Below are 26,551 nucleotides of genomic sequence, written 5' to 3'. Positions count from 1 at the left end.
TCTAAGCTTTGTCAAATTCTTGTCCAACCTCCCATACCAAGTTATGGGTGCTTGCTTCAAGCCATATAATGCATTCTTTAGTTTGCATACTATGTCCTTTTCTTCTATCACCGGACATCCTTCAAGCTGCTCAATGTACACTTCTTCTTCAAGTTCTCCATTCAAAAAAGTTGACTTGACATCCATCTAATATACTTTGAATTTCTATTGTGCTGCATAGTATAAGAATAATCTTGCTGCTACTATTCTAGCCATTGGAGCATAGTTTTCTTCATACTCTATCCCTTCTTGCTATGAGTAACCTTTACATACCAATCTTGCTTTTTTCCTTACAACTTCACCTTGTTCATTTATCATGTTTTTGAATACCCATTTAATTCTTATCACATTCTTTTCTACTAGTCTAGGAGCCAATTCACATGTCTCAATCTTCATTATCTACTTCAATTCCTCTTTCATAGCTTATTTCCAATAATCATCTTTGCATAATTCATCTACATTATTTGGTTCAACTTGAGATATCAAACATAGTTCTTCATTAACTTTGCTTCTTTTCATCACACCTTTGTCTTTGCTTTTGATGATCTGGACAAATGGGTGATTCTTTATCATATTCTTTACTGAAGTAGGAGTTGCTATCTTAACTCTTAGCTCCACTGAAGGTTGTAAGATTTTTTCTTGCCTTGGCTCTCCTTCATTCTACAAATCATTGTTAGTCTCAGGAAATACCTTATCATTCCTTGGATTAGTAACAACATCATCATCTGAATTGTAATTAACTATTCTCTCTTGTATCTTGAATTTCTTATCACTTCTCACATTTTCACTTTTCATACTAGTCTTAGTTCTCTAATTAGAACATCTATAAGCCTTTCTTTTCAATGAATAATCAATAAATGTACCTTCATCACTTCTAGCATGAAACTTACCAATATCATCATCTCTTTTGATATAACACTTACTCCAAAAAATTCTAAAATACTTAATTGTAGGTGAGTGACAAAACCACAATTCATAAGGGATCTTATTTGTGTCTTTCTTGACTTGCACTCTATTCATAGTGTAGACTGTTGTATTTTCAACTTCTCTCCAAAATGTCTTGGATACATTATTCTCAGCTAACATAGCTCTTTGAGAAAAGATGGAGAGAGGGAGAGGGAGAGGTCAGGGGAGCAGATAGGAAGCATCTATTCAAAATTCAAACCTGGTTTCAGGCAAGAGTCCTCAGGGAGGAGGATCTCAGAAACCAAGTATGAAGGAGGGTTTTCAGGCAGAGTGTGGAGAGGCAAAAAATGGGGATGGGGACCCACATGGTGATGGTGAAATCCATATGAAGCCAAAAGCACAACCCAATGTGGCTAGGCCTAGGAATCTCCTAGCGAAATGGGCCTCACTCTTCGGAGTCAAACCATTCATTAAGTCATCTTTCCCTCCAATTAAGATTGTTTCAAGTTTGGAAAAGAGATCATGCACAATTGTTATTCTAGATGAATTAGTCGATCATAGCATAGCTTCAATGGCATCCACACTGGTTGGAAAGTTTATCAGTCAAAGACCAAACATCGATGTGGTGTAGTCATTCACCTTGAAGAAATGACACCTTAAAGGTTAGGTCAATGTTACTATGATGGCAAAGGGATTTCTCTCTTTTGACTTTACCTGTAATGAGAACATGGCTAATATTCAATATGAAGGGATCTGGAGTATAGGATGAGCAACTTTGGTGTTGTAGAAATGGTCTTCAAAATTGGACTTAAATGAATGTTTTTTTTTAGCAAGCTCCAGTATGGGTTAGACTTCTTGAGCTACCCTTGGAATTCTAGAATGAGGATTTTTTATGGGTGTGGCTAGTTCCTTTGGAGAACTATTATCAATTGATCCTATTACTGCTTCTAAGGGTAGACTTACCTATGTGAGGATATGCATAGGAGTAAGGGAATGGAATGATAGTGTAGAAGTGGTGTGCTTTGAGTCTAAGCTCAGCACCCATATAAAATAGTTGGACTATGAGAGTGTACCTTTTGGTTACTATCATTGTTTTAAGACTAGACATAAGGCTTTTCAATGTTTGAAAGCAAAGATGGACAAGTTGAAGAAGTCTCTCCCTTCCTCTTACAATAGGGACAAGAAAATTTGGAAGAGGAAGACCACCAGCATAGGCCAAAAGGCTAATTCTATTATGGTTAGTCAGAAGGCTGGAGAAGTTAGGAAGGACATTACACATAAGCAAGAACCTTTTGCTGCAATAGCTCGGACAAAAGATAAGAAGGATTTTCCCCATTCTGAAGAGCATGCCCAAAAAACTTCAAATGTTGAAGTATCTACAGATCTAAAGGATAAACCATAGGCAAATTACCTAGAAGGAAACCAAGTTGACTTTCTTGAGTTAGAAGACTCTCAAAATGTGGAAGGGGCAATAGATTTGCAACAAGTAAAGTCTATGGTTAAAGATTGCAAGGGAGCTCCACAGCAAATTATGAAGAAAGTAGGTTTGGAAGGGATCCCTAAGTCTAAAGGGAGTAGCAAAGACAAAGAAAAGGATAGAGTTAATAAGGATATAATTATCTATCAAGGCCCAAAGGATAATTTTGTCTCCTCTAGAGTAGGAGCTGGTAGTGTTGTGGAGAATGAGATAGAAGTTTTGGTGAGGGTGCTCAATGATTGGGAGGATCCTTGTAGAACTCCAAATAAAGCTCAAAAAGCACCTAGGTCTTTGGATGTTGTTTTGGAAAGAGAAGCTTTTCTTTCCCCTAATTCTAACAAGAAAAATTTTAGACAACCCTCTTTGGCCTCTCTAGTGGAGACTAGAAGTAGCTGCAAACTGGATGTGGGAACAACAGCCAGAAAAGGTAGAAAAATAGAGAAGCAAACCAGAGAGGAGGAGACCAAAAGATGCTTGGCTAATGGGTGCCAGAGAACTCTTCAGGAGAATTCCAAGAATGGAAAATGAAGATCATATCATGGAATATAAGGGGCTTAAATGGAGCCCACAAATATGAAATTCTAAAGAATTTGATCAGAGATCAAAGACCTAATATTTTGATGATCCAAGAAACTAAGATTAAAAAGGAATCTCTAAGGAAAGTGAAGTTTAGTAGCATGATGAGTGGGGAGGCTTCATATGTAGAGGGTGGCTCTAGTGGTTTGCTAACCCTATTTAATACCAAGCATTTTAGAGTTTAAGTAGTGTTTAATGAGGGTAATATTCTTCTCTGTCATGTCCATCATATTCAATCCAATGAAAATTGGTTTTTGCTGAATTTATATGCTCCTAACAATAAAAGCAATAGAAAAAAATCTTTGGACTAAAGTAGGAAACCTGGTGCAAAGTAGTAATTTAAAGAAAGGTAGCATTATGGGAGATTTCAACACTCCTCTTGTGGATGGGGAGAAAATGGGTGGTCTAATCCTGGACTGGGAAAGTAAACAAGACCTCTCTAACTTCATCAATGGTTTGGCTTTTCTAGATCTGGATCTTATGGGAGGTTCCTTTACTTGGTCTAACAAACAATTGGGGCAGGATTGCATCTAGGTCAAACTGGACAAAGCTTTAATCTCCCTTGATTGGTTGAATTCTTTCTCTTGTAGGTTAGCTTTCTTGCCTAGAGTGGGATTTGATCATTCTCCTACATCCCTCTCAGTTTCTCCTATAGAACCTAGAAGGAACCCCCCCTTCATATTTGAAAAAATGTTGACCTCTCATCCTGATCTCTTGGATAAAGTCAAATTTTGTTGGGGTTTAGAAGTGGAAGGAACTACTATGTTTAGAGTTTCTATGAAACTGAGTAATGTTAAGAGAATGGTTAAAGTTTGGAATAAATCTAATTTTGGCCATATCTTTCATGAGAAAGATGTCTTGTCTGACAAACTTATTTCTATTCAAGCCTCTATTTAGTAGGACAAGTATGATGAGCTTAATAGGGAGGCTGAGTTGTCTATTCTTATAGACTTACATAATATCATCATCAAAGAGGAGAAGTTCTAGAGGCAAAGATCTAGGGTCAACTGGCTTAAAGATATTGATCAAAATTCAAAGTTCTTTCATCTAACCGCCCTCAAGCATAGAGCTAATAACAGAATTGTCAGCATCATGAAAGGGAAAGATCTACTAAGGAGAAGGAAATATTAGTTGAAGCTATTTCCTTCTTCTCTTCTCTCTTGTCTTTGGATCCTCTTCTATCAAAGGTGGACCAGGAAGATTTGATCGTTTCTATCCCTCAAATAATCCAACCTCATCATAACTTAATTCTTTGAGCCATTCCTTCTGCTATTGAAGGTCATAAAGCTCTCTTTTCCTTGCCTACAGATAAATCTCCTAACCCTGATGGGTTCCCTGCCTTCTTTTTTCAAATGTATTGGCAGGTGGTGATGGATGATGTTGATGAAGGCAGTTTAGGAATTATTTGGAACAAGAGCATTCTTAAGGAGACTAACTTCACTTTTCTGGTCCTCATCCGTAAGGTGCCCAAGGCTAGCTCTTTGGACAAGTTTAGATATATTAGCTTGTGCAATTCCTTTTACAAGATTACCTCAAAGGTTCTTACCTCTAGGTTGCTCAAGCTCTTCCCTTTGATTATTTCATAGCAACAAATAGGTTTTGTCTCAGGCAGATAGATTTTAAACTTGATCATGTTGGTGCATGAAGTGATCCACTCTATGGAAGCTAAAAAATGAGAAAGGATGCTACTCAAACTAGACCTATCTAAAGCATATGACCTAGTTGACTAGACTTTTCTCGATATGGTGCTCAAGGCTTTTGGGTTTGATTTAAAAGTTTGTAAATTGATATCTTAGCTTGTCTCTACTTCCTCTCTTGTTGTGTTGGTTAATGGAGCTCCTTTAAATTTTTTCAAACCCTCAAGAGGACTGAGGCAGGGGAATCCTCTCTCACTAATACTCTTCATTATCCTGGCTGAATGTATGGGAAGGCTTATTGAGAGAAAGAAGAAAGAAGGAAAAATCAAAGGGACAAAACCTTCCTCTAAAAATGTTCCTTTCTCACATCAACATTTCATTGATGATACAATCATGGTGGGGAGGCTTCTGTGAAGGAGGCAAAAGCCATGAAGGATGTCCTAGATATCTACTCTAGAGGATCAAGCCAACTAATTAACTAGGAAAATAGCTCTTTATATTTTATTAATACCCTAGAGGATAGGCAGAGGAAAATTTCTAGGATTCTGAGTTGTAATGTGGGAAAGTTTCCCTCTACCTACGTTGGGCTTCCTTTGTGTCTGATCCCTCCTAACTCCTTCTAGAATGGTATTATGGACAAGTTTAGCAAAAAGATTATTGGCTGGAAAGGAACTATTCTCAATCAAGCTGGGAAATGTCATCTAGTTAAATCCACCCTTCAAAATTTACCACTATATGCTCTAAGCCTCTTTGTGATTCTAGTTAAATTCACAGAGAGGATGAAGAAAATTCAGAGGGATTTCTTATGGATAGGAGTTGAAGGGACAAAAAGATACCCACTAATTGCCTGGAACAAAGTCTCTCTCCCTAAAAATTATGGAGGTCTTGGTATAAGGAAGCTTACTCATCTTAATAAGGCTCTCCTGGAAAAACAATTATGGTGTATCTTCAACAACAGTAGGGAATGGTGAGACATATTGGTCAACAAGTACATTAAGAGGCCTTCTATTCAGTTCACCCTTTTTAGCAAGGACATTCCTAGAGGATCAGCTATCTGGAATGGTTTTTTGAAAGCCAAGGACCTGGCAAAGCCAAAATTTTCTTGGAAATTTAGAAATAGGGAGGATATCTAGTTATGGTCTGATACTTAGCTTATTCAAGGTCCCCTAATGAACAATCATGTCTATGATGTTTGGGAAAACCATTGTATTCAACCTTTTGGGATGAAATTCTATGAATATAGGAATGATCAGGGTTGGATAGATCTATCTATAATCTCTAATGATCTAATTCCAATCATCTTAATGTTAAATTCAATGGTTCTCAGCAACAAGAGGGATGAAATGTTCTAGCGGGACAACTCCAGTGGAAACTACTCTATTGCTTCTAGGTATATGGCTCTTTGGAGCTTCAAAGAGAAGCCTCCTTGGTCAAAAGCTTGGATCCTAGGCCTCACTCCTAAAATCAATATATTTTATTGGTTGGCCTTATAGAACAAAATTCTCACTTAGGATAACCTTATAAAAATAGGATAGTTTCTGCCAAGCAGATGCATCTTATGTAAGAACCAGCTGGAAATAGGCAACCACTTATTCATTCACTCTTCCTTCTCTGGGGAGGTATGGGACTTTCTGACACTAGACTTTGGGATTAGCTGGTGCATGCCAGATAATCTTCTAAATTTTTTCTACCAATGGAAATCCATACTCAAATCCCCTATTTTGTAGGAATTAGGATCCTGGATCTTACCCCACTACTGTTGGAGCATATGGAAGGAGAGAAACAATAGAATCTTCAAAGATAGAGAGGAGCTAGCCATTGTTCTTAGGAATAAGATTCACAAAAATATTAAGGAAAAATACCTAGTATGGAAGGGGGGAGATATCAAAGTGGGTGGTAGGAAAATGAAGAAGGAAAAAGAGAGAGTGTTAAATAGACAGGAAGCCAAGTGGCTTCTCCCCCTAGAAGGATGGCATAAAGTTAATTTTGATGGGGCCTCTAAGGGAAATCCTCAAGATGTGGAGGCATAATTAGGAATCAATTTGGGGATAGAGTAGTGGCCTTCTCTCTCCCACTGGGATTCCAAACTAATCACTTTACGGAAGCAAGTACGGCCTACCAAGTGGTGAAATTGGCTTTTGAAGTTGGAGTTACTAATCTTTGGCTTGAAGGGGACTTGAATAACATTATTAAATTTTTTAATGGAAAATATCATTATTCATGGTCAATTGAAAATCTTATTGATGAGACATGTAAGACTCTTGCTAAATTTAATAGAGTGCATGTCACTCACATTTTTCAAGAAGAAAACTTGGTGGCAGATTGGTTAGCAAATAAAGGTGTCCAATTTGACCAAAAAATGACTTGGCAACTGGGAAAGAGTTTTTTGGTGGATATTAATAGCCTGATCAAGCTGGATAAGATCCAAAGGAGTATGGAGGAGATCAATCTGCAATAATGAATAGGAAAGGCTTATGGGGAAAGGGTACATCTCTTAAAGGTTGTATTGGAAAATTTAAGAAGTGGGAATTATTACAGTTTATTTGGCACGCTTTAGGATCTTTTTTTGCACTTGTAACCTGAGCAACAAGAAGGCTTATTTCTTCTATCTCTCTCTAAAACACAAAGAACCCTATCAGGTGGTGAGGTTTCAGAGGGTTGTGCTTATGAGAATTGTGGGAGAGAAAAGTGCTGAGATGGTGGATGAAAGGTGCAGAAAAAATTTGGTGGGAAAAATGGAGAAATGGAAAAGCAGGGAGAAAGTGTGGGAGCAGCTAGTTCAGGGTGGGATTTCAAGGTATATCATCAATATGCATGGTTACAACCAAAATGTGACTGATTTCAACTATTACTAAGATTATGATGGTGGGCTTTAAGTTCTTTAGGGACAAAAAGCTTTTGGCCAGTGCAGTGAAGGACTTTTTCGACAACTCTAAGGAGCTAAATGCCCTAAAAAAGAGTGATACATTTTATGGTCCAGATTCTATAATGAAGATTCGGAGGTATAATCTGCATGCTATCATTGAGTAAATTACTCTTGACCCTAGGTTTGATCATGTTCACACCCACCATTTAATTCTTTTGAATCATTTTTGGCATGATAGCAAAGTTTCTTTCCCTTTCTATTTATTGAACTCTATGAGAAAGGCAGTGTCAAGATTTAAAAAGAAACCCTCTGCCAACCCTGCTCTGCATGAGGGGCTATTACTACTCATCTATGAGCACTTCAAGGCTTAGATGATTAGTAACATCCCTTCATTGACTAGGAATGAGGAATTCAAAAGCTCTAGCTACTCCTCTAACTTAGATGATATTCAGAGCATTAGTTCTGAAGAAAGGGGGTTTACTTTCTTTGGTAAAAAAGCAATGCCTAATGTAAAGAAGTCACCCTCCCCCATTACCCCTAGAAGAAAAAGCCCTAGATATCATGGCCAAAAGAAGCTTGGGAATGAGGAGTAGGACAACTATGAGGAATAGGAGGCTATGGAGTCTAAAGATGAGGAAAAGGAGAGGTGGGAGGAAAATAATGAAACCCAAGGTGGGAAGAAATGCAAGAGGGTGGGCACGGAGGATGAGAGGTTGCAGCAGGACCAGGGCTCTTCTTTGCTCCCTCTCTCCCCTATCCATCCCCAAGCCCACCCAAAGGAGCAGATAAAGGATAGTTCTAGAGCTGAGGGGGGGTAGGTGCTAGCCAAAGATAGGAGAAAATCTTGGAGAAATTTTAATGTGAGGACTTCAAAAATGGGTATTTTCAGAGAAGTGATGAAACCCCAAATCCTACTAGATAGCTAGGAGGAATAGCATCTTGAAGATCTCATTGACCCTATGATTGTGGCAATCTTTGATAATGCCAAGGAATCTGGGATGAACCTCTTGAAAAATTCTTGCAATAGCATGATAGAAAATTACAAGTCAATCAAGTGGCTTTTTCATGAGCTGGAGGAGGTAAAGGATAAGGTGGGACAAATGGAAGGAGCTAGGAATCTTAAGGGCCTAGCGAAAGGGAAAATTATGATGATAGGAAAAGTCTTGCGGAAAGGAGGATCCACAACTTGGAAAATTAAAATCACAATCTCTCGAGCTAGAAAATCTCACTGCTCAACTCGATCAATAACAACATTCTATCTTTAACTATTTGTCTTAAAGATAAAGGCATGCAGGGGGATGTAGAGGGAAAAGATAGGGGTAAAGCTAGATTTGATGATGATAATACCACTGGTGTCACTTTTTCTACTCTAGACCGAGAAGAACATAGGACTCACAAGCAAGAGGCTGAGGAGAACTTGATGACCTAAGAGGATGCCCAGGTCATGCAGGAGATGGAAAGAAAGATCGAGGATTAGTTCCTGTCTTTTTCCTTTTTGGCTGGTTTTTTGTTCTGGCTTTTGACTATTTCTTTAGTTTTGTCTTTTCTATTTGGCCTTCTTTTTGGCCTTTGTTTATTTGGTTGGGCCTAGTGCTTATTATCATCCTTTAGTCTTGTAACTTTTGTGGCTAGGCTTCTAATGCTTATTTTCAGCCTATTATGTTTTAATGCTCAAGTTTCAGGATCCCTATAAAACCTACTTATCTAATAAAAAACATAGCTCTTTTAGCTTCTGTAACTAACCTATTCCTTCTCTCTACAATAGCATTCTATTCAATGATCTTTAACTCAACTCTTTCTTCTTCTCTAGGATCAAATCTTTTTTCTTCAATCTAATTCTCATTTTGCAAGTCATTATTAATGATAACTTCCACATTTTCATGGTTAGCCTTTGAATCAACAACAGTTACCAGAGCTACCTCTTCTACTACTTCATTTTCCTTAAGCAATTCAAGCTCATTGTATTTATCACAATAATTCAAGGATCTTTCTATACTTGCTTTAAATTCTTTATTTTCATCATAAAGTGAACTCTTTCTAGTTTTCCTTAATCTCTTAGGGCATGTAGATGCATGATGACCAAACTCATTACATATCCAACAAGAAAAAATTTCCATATCTTCTTTTTCTCTTTTTATAACCAAATCAATACCTTCCTTGATCTTCAACTTCTTTAGATAACTCATCAAGAGTTTTTGTCTTCTATGTCAAAGTTTCCACTATCTGACTTGTGACTATCTTTCTAGGACATGCTTTCCATGGATCTCTCAAAGTTGTTAGACTTTATCTTCAAGGACCTGACACTTTGATACCAATTGTTAGAAATAATAGTCCACCAAGATAACTGAGAGTGGGGGATGAATCAATTATCTGACAATTAAAATATTCATCTTCTTTAAATAAGCTTAACCATTCAACCAAAGTAAAAAACAACCATAATAATATGCATATAGGCAATTACATTGGATATGTTGACTAGGGAAACCCTTGATCAAAGGGAAACCCTAGTGGGAATTATGCTCACAAGACCATGTGCTAATATAAATATTCCTTGATAGAGGATGGACCCTATTAGGAGTTTATTACAAAATTAGGTACATAGAATCTCTATTAGGTGACTTTGAATCCCTTTTAGGAGATTCCAACCCTGTGAGGAGTTGTAGTACAATGTATGCAAGATGAGCCCACTACCCAAACATGCAATTTCAACTACAAGAAGAGCTTATTACTCAAACATGTAATATATTGTTATGTTATTCTTTCCTTTCTTTTGTCAACTAAACCAATCACTATTAGACATTTTAGACTACATCACAAACCTTGGATCCAAATATCAAACCTCATATCACTTAGCAAAACCTCGACAGTGAAGTTTCCTTCACTTCTGCTCTGCTCTACTTAACTTTGCATTCTACACTTGTACTACTTAAAAATTTATTTTTCATCTCATACCTGTTAAAGGTAAATGTCCTTCATTTATACAAAGTCGTCAAAAAAACTCCCTTTGTCAATTGTTAGACCTTCTCAATTAATTATTATAAGACCACATTAAGATCACATTACACTTAATGATAACATAAATCTTTTGTCTTTCAACTTGAATAACTTTCCATCCATGTCATTGCCAATATGTCTTCTTCATATCCACAACCTTGATTCTCAGAATAACAACTCTGCTAAGAGATATAAGAAGTTTACCAGAACATGCCTCTGTAAACTCTATCTCATAATATACATCACCAATACATACATAACTTCTTCTAGACTTATGATTTCTTCTTTTGACATTAACTACATATATGAGATACTCAGAAGTATCTCTCGTAACCTTAGATAGTTATAATACTCAACTAGTTGTTCATACCAACTTAATCTTTCCACTATTCTTTTGTCAGATACCACAAAAAAAATGCCATGTTGACATCAATGACAAACTCATTCATGAATGTGATATATCATTATAGTAACATATCTACAATACTCCCTAATAGGAATATCATCAAAATTTATACTTGCAATAGAAAAAACCTAAAGAGGTTATGAGATTCCTTAATGAATAGATTAATGTACCAAGAAGACCTCATGATAGATTTGGACTAGGTTATGTCGAGTTTCTATCAGGTGTCAAGCAAGATAAATCATTAAAGCAAGGAGAACAAAGGAATGCAAATGGAAATACAAAGAACAAGAAGCCTATATGCTACTATTATGAAAAACTAGGTCATATAGAAAATGTTTATAGGAGAAAGACTTTTAAGTCAAACCCTAAACACAAATTCCATGGTTATTTCTTCACTTGCAAAAAACAAGGTCATCAAGAACATGAGTGTAGATAAAAGGTCAATAAGGTGTTGGTCTAAGAATGGTCTTGACATTTGAGTGTCAACACACTTAACCAATTCCACCATATATGTTGAGTACACTATGTATGTCGAGTGAGTCCTAGTAGTTTCTAAGTTAGAATCTTAACAAGTACTGAGTGACTTCAAGTGCCTAGTAAGTAATATATGCCTAGTAGTATACAGGTGTTGAGTCATAGTTCATGCCAAGCAAGATAGAGTATAGTATGTTCTAAGTGATTCAGGAACATTCATGTGCCAAGCACCAGTAATATAGTATGTGTCGAGTAACACAAAATCAGCATATGACTTTGTACCCTCACAAACTCAAATGTAAACCATTTTTGGAGCCAACATAGAGAGATTTTGAAAAATAAAAAGGATAAAGATGAATCATTTACATTCCCTATGTGATCTACATGTAGCAAATTAGAAAAATGGAGAAGGCATGCAACCAATGAGAAAAATGAAAAGTATGAGTAGGAATTTGAGATTCAATGTGGATTGAAGATCCATATCTAACCCTAAGTCTTCACAATCTTTAAAAGGACGTCGAAAAATCCATGGGGTATGTGGATGAAAATAGTGTATGGGGAGATTATAGAAAAATTTCAATGTGAAGAAGGAAAGACTTAGAGGAATAGATTAGCATTTTCATATCTAGTTGATCATAATAGAATAAGGGATACACACAGAGATCAAATCAAGCAAGGATCAAAATAGGAAGAGTAGATCTAGTACCTAAACCCAGAAATTGAAGATTGCACTCTATCAAGTCAAATGTTCTAATACTTTCTTATCATTGTATTAGATGCTGAAATCCTATGTTGATAGGTTAGCTTAATAGCTAGGTAAGAAAACCTTTGGAGAAGGTGATTGAAAATCCTATGTATTAGGTCGATTTAACAACCTATTGTAAATCCTTTAATAGGGTGACACTTCATGTAAAGTGTTTGTAAATCCTCTAACCAGGTCACTATTGACACAGTGTAAAGCCTTTAACAGGGTAGGCCTTTAACAAGGCAGACCATCAGAAGTGGTTGAATATATTGCTGTAGTAATTTTTGTGGGTGTCATCCCCACCCTAGTTTTACCTTCTTATTCTTGGAGGATTTCTGGGTTACCAAATCTCTTGTGTTATGTGTTTATGCATTCTTTCATTTAATGTTTGCTTATATGTTCACATGCATGTACATTACTTTTAGTTATGTGTTAATGAGGGTTTAAAAGGTTAAAAGTGTGATACTTCTGATTCATACCCCACCCCCACCCCCCCCCCCCCCCCCCCCCCGCCCCCCCTCTCAGAAGTACTCTTCCCATTTGAATATTCCAACATAAGGAACCAACTACTTCTAGATATGAAGGTTATTGTTCTACATGTCATAAATATGATCATAAGGCACAAGATTTCAGATCTAAAGAAAAGAATAATTTGACACCTAAATGTCAAGACAAAGCACCCAAGCAGAGTAATACCATGATTCATATAATAATACTTGGGTAGATCATCAATGTTGTGGAGAGTATGGACACATTGCAGAAAATTATGCTAGGGTACATCTTAGATGAATATCTAGAAACTAGAGAAATTTTGGACTAGGACATTTCAACTATTAAAAGGTCAGTCATCTAAGAAAGAACTATATGAATTGAGCACCAACACCAAATATTGAGGAAAATAATGGAAAGGCAAAGGTCAATGCTAAAGAAGTAAGGAATGAAATGATCCAAACATGGAGAAAGAAGTTATATGGAGGAAATAGTGCAAATGGAGAAGTTGTGATCATTGAGTCCAATAGATTACGTGATTCCCCCACATCAAACTAGATGATAAGATATGTATGGAACTATGTTTCAAATTGCTAGATCATAAATTAGTTCCACATACTAGATGCATGTAAGTCAAAATCTACATGATAGATGCATGAGGAAAATTTTAATCTTTCAAAAGACAAGTGACTTTTGGTACCGAGTTGAAAATTCAATAGAGACTGAGTGACAGTTTTGACTGTCAGTATGAATCGAGTCATGATATTGACTGAGGAAAGTTGAAGGATGTATGTGTACTAATTTTCATTGAGTAAGCTAATAAAATTATTATGAAATCTATGTAAACCTAATAATTGTATGGAGCATTTAATGAAGACTCAAATCAACTATTTGAACCTATATAGTGGACTTTAAAGCTCATTTCTACTCACCAGGTTTTTGAATTTATAGAGTGAATAATTAAGGTGATTGTAGATAGATTTGTGAAAATTTATAAAGAGATTCAAGTACCTGTCATTGGCTTGATGAGTAAGTTGTGTAAATTTATTTGAGCCTTATTTGAGATAAGTTGCAAAAGAAACCCTAGGTTGTGAACATGGCATCATCTACATCTGCTAGTGAGCAGGAGGCATTAAAGGATAGTTTTTCATAGATTTTTCAAAATGATGCATGTCCTCCACCAAAATTTAAGACATACCCAAATGTTGTCTTAATAGGAGAATCTTTAGGGGATTTGTCTACAATCCCTCCTAGAGTGATTATGGTACATGATGTTAGGTTATGTTATAGGTGAAAGATTAGAGAGATCAACAATTTTAAACTGAGAAATTATTATGATAAGTTGTGCGATAATGAAATATTGAAAGACGAGAACAAGATTGTGACCAATAAAGTGTTAACTCTTGCCCTAGAATTTCCAAAGGTATTTAAGTTTGAATGGATAAAGATTGTGCTGAGCCAAATACACAATATAAAATTATGGTTGGAGAATACACTAGTCATAATCATAAAGGCAATCATTCATCGTATGACTAGATACCCTATTCTAGACAAATTGAAGATCATTCAATGTCAAGGAAAAGATGTAATTTAAAACCTCATGAAGGAAAAATGGTACAAAAAATGCATATCGATAAATGCCATAGAAGATCATGTGATTGATTTTTTTGTTTAAGTTGTTGTACACAAGTGTTATCACTTGAGCTGACTGAACAATGTGACATGCATAGTTATTGACATGGGCTACAAACTTGTCAAGAAGGATCACAATTATGATCTCGTCAAATTGTAACTAATCCAACTGGAAGAGAACTTAGGAGTGATAAGGAAGAAAAAATATACTTCATGTAAGTTTTGTTCTCATTGTATGTATATTCTTCTATGTATAAAAAAAAAAATCTAGTATTGGAGATGTAGTATGGGATAAGAAGAGACCAATAACCAAGAAGATAAATGATTTTATCAATCAATTTGGTGATAACTTTGAAACAGTTATGGATGGATATTTTGAATCTTTCAAATAGAAGATGAAGAGAATATTCAAAATCTGTAAGTTGTTCATGGACCTATATAATGATCACATATGTTTTCTTATTAATATAAATTACACATGTATTTAGGTTTTAATTCCTAGAGTGGCATGGCTAAGACCTCTGCATTATGAGGTAAATATTGATGAAGTATCACCTACTATCACAATACTATTAGCTAAGGATATTAACAAGAATGTTGAACCCTTTGAAACATATAGGACAAAAAATATTTAAATGATGATGCAAAAAAAAGGTTCCCAAAATGGATAGAAAAAAAAATAATTCAAGATTTATAAGGTAAACTTGGAGAAGCAACATTGCAGATTACATAGGTTAAAGGTGAAGGCCTCAGTAGTGAAGAAGGAGATAAAGGTGATAAAGAAGAGGAACATGAAGGTAAAGGAAAATAACTAGTAGTTTTCATTCCCAAAGCAACCAAAGGAAAGGAGATTTTCATGGTTGATCATAAAGTAAAGTAAATTTTGAAAAAGGTGCTAGTCAATCTCACAACTACACCACAAAGGATCACTAGGACAAGATCCAAGGTAGAAAGACTTGCAGCTACCAAACCATTAAAGATTACAAGGCCAATTAAAGGCAAAATTCCTAGGAAGAGGACATCATATGCAATAGGGGCCTAGCAAAGCTAGAAGAAGAAGAAGAAGAAATTAAGAAAAAAATTATCAATTAAGCCTAGCGATTATAAGGATGAGGCAGAATGGACCGAGTCTAATGACTTGAGTCAAATCCAAATTTTTCCAAGGAAAGAGCCTCAATATATTGAAAGGTATGTGAAAACTTGAGAAGTTCAATAGGTTTAGCAGGATTTAAGGATATTAGATATGAAACTTTGGAAAAGACTAATAAAGAAAAGGTTGAACAAGTTGTTATTGACATTATGGTGAATGTTAAATACATGCCAATTGAGTTAGGCTAGGGATTGCCTAAAGAGCTATATAATAAGATAGATGAAAAATGGAAATTGGCTTTAATTACTAAGAGACAAATGATAGAGGCTATATTTTCCCAATCTATGACTGATTTAGGAAAATAGCCATGAAGGATTATGCTAATATGTTTGTGCCAAAGAGAAGTGCATATAAGATTTTGAGAAATAAAGTAGAATAAGTAGAACAGGAGAGTAAGATAGTATGGAATACATTTTTTGGTCTTATTCTTGGAGATGAGGAGAAAGAAGATAAGGAAAAGAAGGATGCAAGGGAAGTGGAGTTAGATAAAAAAGAAGACATCTATGATAATGCTAAGAAATTAGTAGAGACAATTCATAAGACGGTACAAGATAGTGTAAAGGAGACAGAGATAGTCACTATAGAAGATGAAACTCCAACAAATACATTGTTAGATGTGACTACCACTAAGAAAGAGTTAGAGAGGACTGTGTTTTCCAAGTAAGAAAAGAAGGACCAAGATCCTAAATCAATCAAAAATGCATTGATGAAAACCAATCCACTAATCATGTAGATCAAGGAATATCCTAAGATTGGTGAGAAACAACAATCTTAAAAAATAATATTTAGTCTAATGGATACATCTACAATTATTGTTGATACTAATATGAAAATTCTAGGAGAGGCAAAAGATAATGTTGTTATTGCCAAGCAGCAGAGTGTGTCAGCCAATGAAAGAAAAAATTAGATAGATGTTTTCATTAAGGGCAATCAAGAGGAGAACAAGGAGAAAGAGATCCAAAATGCACAAGTAGAGAAATCTACTACTTGTAGTGCTAAGCCAAATATCTCAAGACCTCATATTCAGGGAGCAAAGTAGAGAGTTTAGCCAAGTTCCACTATTGAACTCACATTGATCAAGGAGAACAAACTTGTAGATGAGCCAAAAGATGTTGAGGTACACATGCAATAATTCAAAGAATTATTTTGGTTCTCCAAATACAAAGCTTTCAAGTATCCATGTTGAGCTCCAACACTCCAAGTAAGAGGACTAAGAATAAGAACGTCTAGTCCCCAATTTCATTTCAAGCTAAGCCTATAATACTTGATGAGGACATAGCTATACCAGATTAGGACAAGTCAAATTTTACTAAAGAGAAAATGAAAAATTAAGTAAAGTATTTGTGTGGAAGAAAAAATAAGTTGATCTCAGAAGAGAGCATCAGTAGAAACAAGCAAAAAAGTAGGTGGTATATGACACAAAAGATATATTTATTGATTCTTTTGTTATTGATAATTTGGATGAGAATGCTCCCAGTATTAAGAAGTTTATTAAAATTGTAGAATAAATAAGTGACCCTAATGTTGATGTGTCAATTTATAGATTTGGGAAAAGGTTTATGATTCTTTGCATCAAAAATGTAGACATGGAAAGGATCAATGATTCTCTAGATCACCTTGTCCCTTGCTCAATTATGCTCTCCTGAAGATTAGAGGATGATTTTTTTTATAATAATGGTTTGGAAGTACTTTTTGTTCTTCTATTACCAAGTACAATATCAAAATAGTAGCATGATGGTGCTATTACATTACATACTCTAGCAAAGAGGGTTTCTATACAATAACCAATAGATGTAGCTCTTCCACCTCTAACATCTCAGTTTTAATTGGATAATAAATATGTAAATAGTAAAATATTGCCAGATGTTACCTTCTTAGTAGAGGGGAAGTGGTTCTATTCTTGCAAAATTGCACTGCTGGCATCACTAGATACGTAATGTTCTATGTTTGATGGAGGCTACATGAAGAAAGAGGAAAAGGCCATTGAAATTCCAAAAATGAGGAGCAGAGTTTTTGCACTAATGATGAGATTTATTTACATGGTATGAGAAATATAGCATAGGATCTTCCTAGGGTTGTTGATCAGTATCTCTTAGAAGGACTTACACTTTTATGTGAATGTGCAATTGCACAAGACCTCAATATTAAAAAATTTGCAAATGTTTATGATATTGTTGAGGCTTACCATGCAACTTTACTAAGACATACCTTTTATTTATTGGGAAACATGAACATATGTCTATAATTCTTAGCTATCCCTTTCTTATAGAACACAATATACCTCCAAACATACGTGAATACATACTTTGAATATTATCGCCACAGCCTCAAGTTCCATCATAGTAGAATTACATCATGATTAATTTTTGTAATTGAGGGCTTGGGCATCTCATCAAATGAAAAGCTTCAAAGGACTTCCTACACATGACCAACATTGCATATAGTTTCATAAAATTTTATCAGGGGATGAGCTTTCAATTGGTCTTTAATGATCTATCGATAGAGCTTTGTTTTTGTCCTATGATTCCTTTTTTTTTAGACTCAAATTTTCTAAGCCTTTTTATCCAATTAAATGGTTAATAATAAAGATCAATTCAAAGCTAGAAAAAAGAGGAATAATCATACATTTAGTGATTCAATAGAGTGTAGGATCAACTTGCAGGGAGCTCACCTCTTTGCAAGGTCACATATACTCTGTTGCATTGTATTATCACTCTTTGATTTACAACCTCTAGTTAGCTTCTTTCTCAAATTTTGGTTTAGGGATAGTAGTAACCTAATCTTTTGGTCACATCAAAAGTCTGATTATCAATCTTTACTATGCCTTATAAACTATTTCCATAAGTTGGGATATAAAACTTTATGTATGTCACAAAATGTGTGAATATACAAATAATAAAAGGATGTGAATTCTATATTCACAAAATAATTACATCAATGTACTATAGATCCTCAAAGATTCCAGGACTCTAGTTCTCATATTTGGATGCCTTATAGGTGTCCTACTAGTGGTCCTAAACATGGCTGAAACCACTTTGGGATGAGTATAATTAGCCATGGGAATGCTAATTGGTTTAGTTGTCATACTTTCAAGTAAATGAAATTGGTAGGTGTAAAGTCAAATTCAGCAACCTTTGCTAGCATCCAAAAGCCACATCAATTGGAAAATGACCAAGAAGAAGGGAAGACAAAACATAACAATGGGATTTCACAGCTATTTTTCATTTGGACTACAAAAAAGAAGATTGTGGGAAATAAGAGGTGGAGATGGATTTAGGGTGGGTAAGGAGAAAGACCATGGGGGAGGGTGGTTACAAACCCAAAACATTTCCTTTTGAGGAGTGCTTAGTCATGTAATTTAAAGGAAATAAACCTAATACATTACAAAGTTTACTAAACTATTTTTTTTTAATTTTTAAACAACATCAAGGTAAAAATAATGTGAAAGTAATATATAAATATACATCAAAAATATGTAATCAATTACAAATATAGGTTCAATTCCTTAAGGTTCCTTCAGGTTGAGTCACATTTAAGAAAGTTTTATTAATAAATTTAAGTCTCAATTACAATGTACATAATCATAAAATGAATAAACACATACATAGTCATATAAAAAAATGCATAAGTACAACTAATAATGTGAAAGCACATCTAATGAATAACATTGACTACACATGTCATAGGGTATGTGAAAATAGATACAAGTACATCAATATACGATACAATATCATGTAGGATCTCAAAAAACATGATTCATAGATACATCAAATGAATAGAAGTCTTTAAGTTAAGAGGAAAAATGATAATGGTACCACTGTATCAAGGAGCATCCAACATCTATCAATCTGAGGGGGACCTAAATGGTAAGAATACACTACCTCTCGACTGTGTGGTCACCTAATCAGGCTCCCACTTTCACTATGTAGGAGAGATAATGTATGATCCACACACAGATAATCAAATCATAAAATAATCCTCAATAAGGAATCCTAATAGCCAAAACTACCTCAAGGGTAACACAAAATACTCAAGAAGAAGAGATAATTAAAATTGAAAGGAAACTCATTCCAATACCAAGACCACATACCAAGTCAACATACAATTACCAAGACCAAAAATATACAGCCACCTCAAAATCAATGTCAAGTGTCACAAGCACAATGACCAATAGATAACAACTATCATCAATAAAAATAAACCACCAATCACTAACTCCAACAATCAAAACACTACCAATGAATAACTAATCATTCATTAATAAAAGCCAATTGTCAACAATAAATAACATCCAATCAATGAGTAACAACTCACAATAAACAAACTATCAAAAGTAATATCCAACAAGTACACCACTAGAAGAAAATACAAAAAAATCATGAAGTAGACTCAAGTTACATACTATGGAGTGTCATCACATGAGCCAACTCTAAGGTTACCTTGGCAGTCTCTCAGAACCCCAACCCCTTGGTGACTCTATGCAAAATGAGATACCCTCTCATAAAGATGAGGAAACTAGTCATACCTCTCAAGGTATCGTCTCCATCTCATCCTTAGTCTATACAAGCACTCAAGATATGGACAAGAAAAAATCTCTAACTTATCTTTTTGATGTATCTTAAAAAAAAGGGCTAGGCAAGATATTTTATATACTATGTTATCACTTGTTACACAACTTACAATGAGTTACCCTAATAGCCATTTTGGGTCTTGGCCCTCATTGCAAGCCACTCCCATAAACATGCACCTAGACTAGCTTTCTAAAAAATTACAAACCATAATAGTGTCCCATACCACAAAAGTAATATTGATCAAATTTGGTTCCTTAACATGCAACCCAAAAATAACATTGGTTCTTGAAACCCAAGTTTTCATAAATTTTCAATAGCATAAAGCTCATAAAACATAAATCTCAATTCAAATCATAAAATTCATCATGAAATCCAGTCAAATAATCATAAAAGAAGTCTCAAAAACTAACTCTAGTGCACATCCTAACTTGGCCAACTAAACAACCCACAAAGAAAAACTATCAAGAAAATAAACATCACAAAATTATAAATAAAATATTAGAAAACACATAGTTTTTAGCTACATGATTTAATTCTACCAATTTCTCTTGTTTAGTTTGGGTCAGAAGGATGTGTTTAGAAATAAAGTAAGAATATACATGTTAATATAAATTGTTATGCTAATATACTTATTTAAAACAATAAGTATTTAAATATCCAGTCTTTTTATGCATATAAAATATCATGCAATATTATCATGTTATTAATTTAAATAATCACAAATCATAAATGATTTATTTAATAACATAAATTTATATTAGTATATTTAAATTTGGTATTAATTTCAATTTCTAAAATATTAATATGATTTCTATTTAAGTCTAATACTAATATTTACTTATCATTTAATTCATAATGCAACTAGAGATAAACTTATAAACTTAATTTAATTATTTATAGTTTCTCTCATAAAGTCAAATAGTTATTGACTAAATGGTTACAAAGTGAACTCTACCACAACTTCTCTAAAATAATAATAAAATTCTAAATATTTATTTATTAACTCCCCTCTTGCATTAATAATTATAAAATCATTTATATGCAACTAAGAGTTTAATTAAACTTGAATAATCACTAATACTAAAATTCACTTTATAACTAAATAGAAAATATTTATTTAATTTTAGAAATTAATAAAATATTATTATTGTTTAAAAATAAATAAATTTGAAAACTTAAATTATATAAAACAAAAATACATATGCAATTAGTATTTTCGCATGTCTTTGATCTCTCAAATCATGCAACCATACTATACTTAGTTTTCCTATTTTTAGCATATTTTTTTCACATGCATGTAACCATAACTTAGCTTTCTATTTTTAGCATATTGTTTCACATGCATGTAACCATACTATACTTAGCTTTCTATTTTTAGCATATTTTTTTTCACATGCATGTAATCATACTATACTAAGTTTTCTATCTTTAGCTTATTTATTTTCACATGCATGTAACCACACGATACTTAGTTTTGTATTTTTAATATATTTGTTTTCATATGCATGTATACGTTTAGTTACAATGTGCTTTCCTCTCAATTAATCTTTTGCTTTCCAAATAAATATTGCAATTAAATTATTTTAGGTGTAAGAAGAATGTCCATCTATATTTAGAAAATTTGTGATAATCACATAGTTCTAATGACAAATTTAAAGGTGAAACCCTAATTGTTCAATTTATTATTTTCTTCCAATTTTCACTAATCAAATTTTTGTTATATTAGAAAGAGGTTTATAAGAACATAGTCACAATAATTTTCTATAATTTTTTTATAATTTTCCTTAGTCAAGTTTTCTTGATTAATAAGTTTTTCTTTTTCAAAATCTACAACATAATTCATTATTCAACAATCAATACAATAAATTAATAAGCAATATACAAACACCCAAGAAGACACAAAGTAGATATATCTTTCAATAAAATTTTACAATGGGTTTTCAAACCCTACCTAAAAACCACAACAAAAATCTGAGACAATCTGTGAATGCATGCAAATCCAAACCTTTTGAAACTTTCAACAATTCTTTTGATCCAATTCTGAATTTTCACTCCCAAAACCTCAAAACCACAGCTAAAATTTTAGACAATTTGTGAATGCACGCAAATCCAAATCCTTCGAAACTCTCAACAATTTTTTTGATCCAATTCTAAATTTTGCTTCCCAAAACCTGTGTAATTGCAAAATGAACTCTAGATCTCTGATAAAGAGTTCTCCCCTAAATTGGGGCTCTAATTGTGCAATCACAAGAGGAAACTCATTGACCAATTATTGTTTATTACTTTATTACCTTTTACCTTTTCATGCACAACTCTTTTTGATATTTAATTACAAAATATATTAGTTTAAATAATTACCTTTCTCTCTTTAATTAATTTTGGAAGCATTTTTAATAATATATTTATTAATTTAATTAATAACATTATTTAGAGTTTACTATTAAAATAATAATCATTAAATTAAATAAATATAACTATGCCACAATTAGAACTATAACTTTATCTTTAAATTTCATTCTTTTATATTTTATTTTCAATTAGTTTATTAATTAGTGCAAGCACTAATTAAAGCATAGTTTATGATTTAAAGTAACAATAATAATCAAAGCTCATTGTTTAAATGCAACTCTAATTTAATTATTATTAAATAAATTATTATAATAAAGCAATATTAAATCTTTAATATTTTAATATTTTGATTCTCGTTTTGTCCAACTTCTTAAATTAAATCTTTTAAATTGAAGTACATATTTAATTAATTTATAATTAATGAAATATCATCATATTCTAATTTCTCTTTAACCAATTTTCTAAATTTAGACTTCTAAATTAAAGCACATATTTAATTAGTTTTTTAATCAATTAAATATTCTCATACTTTAATATTTTATTTTTAATCAAATAATATTTAATTATATGATTAACCCAAATATTATAATTAATTCATTTACCAAATAAATCACATAGCGAAATCTACATAAAAGCAACATTACCAAAATAGACTGAAACTCAAAATCAAACAACACAGACAAAGATAAACTCATGGGTTTTAAAAAGGGTGGAAAGTTAGTTACGAGTCCTTCTTGCAAGACAAGTATTTAGGCTATGGTTGGAATTGGACCTGAACATTATCTTTCCATTCTTACCATTGAGTTATTGTGATAGGGCATGCTCATCCTGACAATTTAGGAAAGTAAATCTGGTACCTACATTCTGCATAAAAGATGAGCATGTACATGTATATAAATATATCTAAACTAAATAACCAATGGCAGGAAGTGGTACATCATGTAGATCATGACTAGTAGGTGACTATGACTCTCTCTGTTAACCACATCAAACACAACAAACAGAAAGATAAAATAGACACACACACACTATACACATACAAGTATGGGGTAAGTACCATAATAATTATAAGTCAAACATCAAATGCTCAGATAAAATAATGCATCATTATGAATATGAAGTAATCATCATTAAAGCATCATCTGACATTGCTATGAAAGAAAACACATTTATTAACTAAGAATCATTAAAGCATCATTAATGCACCAGTAATCATAATCATCAATCAAAATGTGAAATATAATCAACTACGTAATTCTTTGTTGATATACATGTAATCCAAGCCAAGAAATATTTTGATAATTATAAATCCAATACCCTTGAAACTAACACATGCATGAAATATGGATAAACATAGTTTGGTAAATATAATAGAAAACTAAACTATGAGTGGGCACTACAAGTTAGAAGTGTGAGGGGCAATGAAACCCTATGTTGCATAGAGGAGTCCAAAAGGACCACAAGAGGGATGGAGGTTTATTGCACTCCAAGCCAATGTAGTATGAGTGGGATATATAGTTTAATGAGTGTGTGAGGATTGCTACAACCAAGGAGTAGACAATTAAAAAAATCCATTGCATGAATAAAAAGGGGTATTTACTCTAAAAAGAAGGAGAAGGATTTATGTCAAAGACTAAAGAGAATGCTTACTAATTGTATACAGTAATGTCTGAGAATATTAATAAGTTGTTGAACCCTGTGTAAGGGTATGTATAGATGAAATTTGGTAAATTATTGATATGATTTTTTATTATTGTAATTAGAATTGTCTTGCGATGAATGTGAAATAGCTTTGAATCATATAGGCCAGAGAAAATTTCTTGAGAAAATGTTTCAAAACTCCGCCCCTCCAAATAATTATGTTTTTGGTAGCAAAGACAAAATCCAAAGTTACAACATCAATAAAGAAAATTATTTTAAAAATTTGACCAATAGAGAAAATAAATAGAAAACACAAAAGATAGGTACCACAAATAAACTTAAATTAATGGAATCATAATTGACCAATAGAGAAATGTTGATTAAGTACTATTACACATGGTATATGAAAAGAGGACAGTATATCAATTAGTTAGCGAGCAATGTAAATAGATTCATAAAAGGATCAATTGGATTCAATGTATGGTAAATTTATAATACTTGGCATTAGAAAATTGATCCTAATGCATTCAAGATTCAATTTCCCTTCTTCAAATGTTTTTTCAAAATATTATCCAATTAATAAGGATCATATAATTAGTGTGATTGAAAGAACAAAAATATGGTATAGGCTGAGATCAAATTACAAAAAAGATTTATTATAAATTAGTACTTAGCTCAAAACTACACCTAAATATACCTCGTAAAAGTAGAGTTCATGGTTATTTAAATTTGTATATGTGTGTGTTGTTTACCTAATTAGGGGATAACAAAAAGGAATACCTCAAGTACAAGACAAGATCATAGGAGATGTAATCACCAATTTGAACATAGAACTAATGATGATAAGGATTGAGGGGTAATCATGTATTTAAACTAGAATTAAATGCTATAGATTTTAGAGAAAAAAGACATGAAAACTTCCTTTTCCTTAACCATCAAGATGAGCCTTTAAGCTTGTATCTCAAATGTAATTTCTGTTTATTGTGCATTGTTATTCTACCTAATTTCAACTAGGATTTTTTGTCTTGGTAGACTTAGATAGCTATCTTTTGCATGTTGCATGCATCTTTTTCCATATAATTTTAACTCTTGGTAGATATGGAGTCTCATATGTGAGTAGGTTGAAATCTAGTTTATTTTTGAAAAAGGGCAATAAATCTGGAATTAGCAAAGATAGGATTCTTTAGACTTTATCTACTTGAGTCGAATCTCTTGCTTTGTGTAGTTAGCTTCAAGCCTTCTCTTATTTGTGGTTGCCCTCTCTAGTTTTCCTACCATGCTTTAGAGCCATGGATTGTGATAATGAGAATATTATAAGAACTCATAATATAATTGTAGGTTGCACTCATTTTTTGGTTCTTTTTGATACCCATGAGCAAATTGATGCTTTGATCACACATGCAATACAAATAGCACTATAAGTAATATGGTCATGCAGAAAATGAGATGGTCCATAACTATGTTGGCTTGTGTCTATCATTGATGTCAAGCTATTGGCATGCAATAAGTTTATGACATAATAACATTCTCATCAAGACTGCAATAGGTGAGATTTGAAAATTAGAACTTTGTCATTTTTCTGATCAGTCACTTTGTAGTTTGATCAACTATTTTCCATGACCTTATGTGATAGGACAAAACCAATTTCTTATGATCTTGAACAAAAAAAACTAAGACTTGGTGTGTGTATAAATATAGGATATAGTCCTTTGTGAAACAAGACAAGTTTAGATCTAATTGGAATTGTTATGTAGGATCCTTAGTGAGGATTTAGTATACATGAATCAAAGTTTTTAAATCAAAGACTTGCAACATAATTTTCTACATCCTATCACCATGATGATAGGAACATATAACAAAACATCAATTTCAATGGCAGTTGCTTTATTGATTACTTTTAACAACATTTTATTGCGTGTGAATAACATGAAATACTTTCATAAAGACAAAGGTTGATAATCACTCTTCTATATGAGTACAAGGCTCAAGTTTTAAATTACAATGGCTAGCTATTGAGACCAGAACTTCATAGTTTAGTTTTCAAATGCTAGTGATTCAGTTCTAGAAAATAATTGATAAGTTTAAGTTTTAGCTACCCAATGAAGATTGAAATATGGGGAACTTTGTTTGAAAGAAGTTGGAACGTGCATTGAATGTGAAATATTTATTCTACAAAGATCATTTTTTTTTTAGTTTAAATGTTTTAACTTGGCATATTGAATATCATATAGTAGTTATTATAGAGCTAATGATTTTATTCATGTTCCATTGATTATAATTGAGATACTTTTCTTGACTATAATTTGATATAATAGAAAGATAAGTAACAGTGTGTTTCCCTATAATTATTAAAGATTGTAGATGTTTAGATTGTTTCAAATAGAGCAATGAAGTTAATGTTATGAATCAAAACAAAGAAATCCTCTATACATATGTTTGTTTCATATTTAAAGTTGGTGCTCCTACTTGGGAGGGATTGGTGCTCCTAGGGTTGGTGTCATGAAGATATTACTAGCAGGTAGTGGGGCATTAAACATGTAATAAGTGAAACTCTAGTGAATCTTATTCAAGGTATTTTTAGAGCATTTTTTATAATCTT

General features: G+C 33.2%; 1 pseudogene; it reads left to right on the top strand.

The window, feature by feature from the left end:
- Positions 1 to 7,378: 7,378 nt before the first annotated feature.
- On the top strand, positions 7,379 to 17,734 carry LOC149573167 (ARM REPEAT PROTEIN INTERACTING WITH ABF2 pseudogene; annotated as a pseudogene).
- The last annotated feature ends 8,817 nt before the right edge of the window (positions 17,735 to 26,551 follow it).

This window comes from Cupressus sempervirens, chromosome 2, assembly GCF_028749045.1.
Source record: "Cupressus sempervirens isolate cs-2001-9-10 chromosome 2, ASM2874904v1, whole genome shotgun sequence".
NCBI lineage: Eukaryota > Viridiplantae > Streptophyta > Pinopsida > Cupressales > Cupressaceae > Cupressus > Cupressus sempervirens.
The sequence above is the reverse complement of the archived record's forward strand: the minus strand, read 5'-3'. Positions and strand labels throughout refer to the sequence as shown.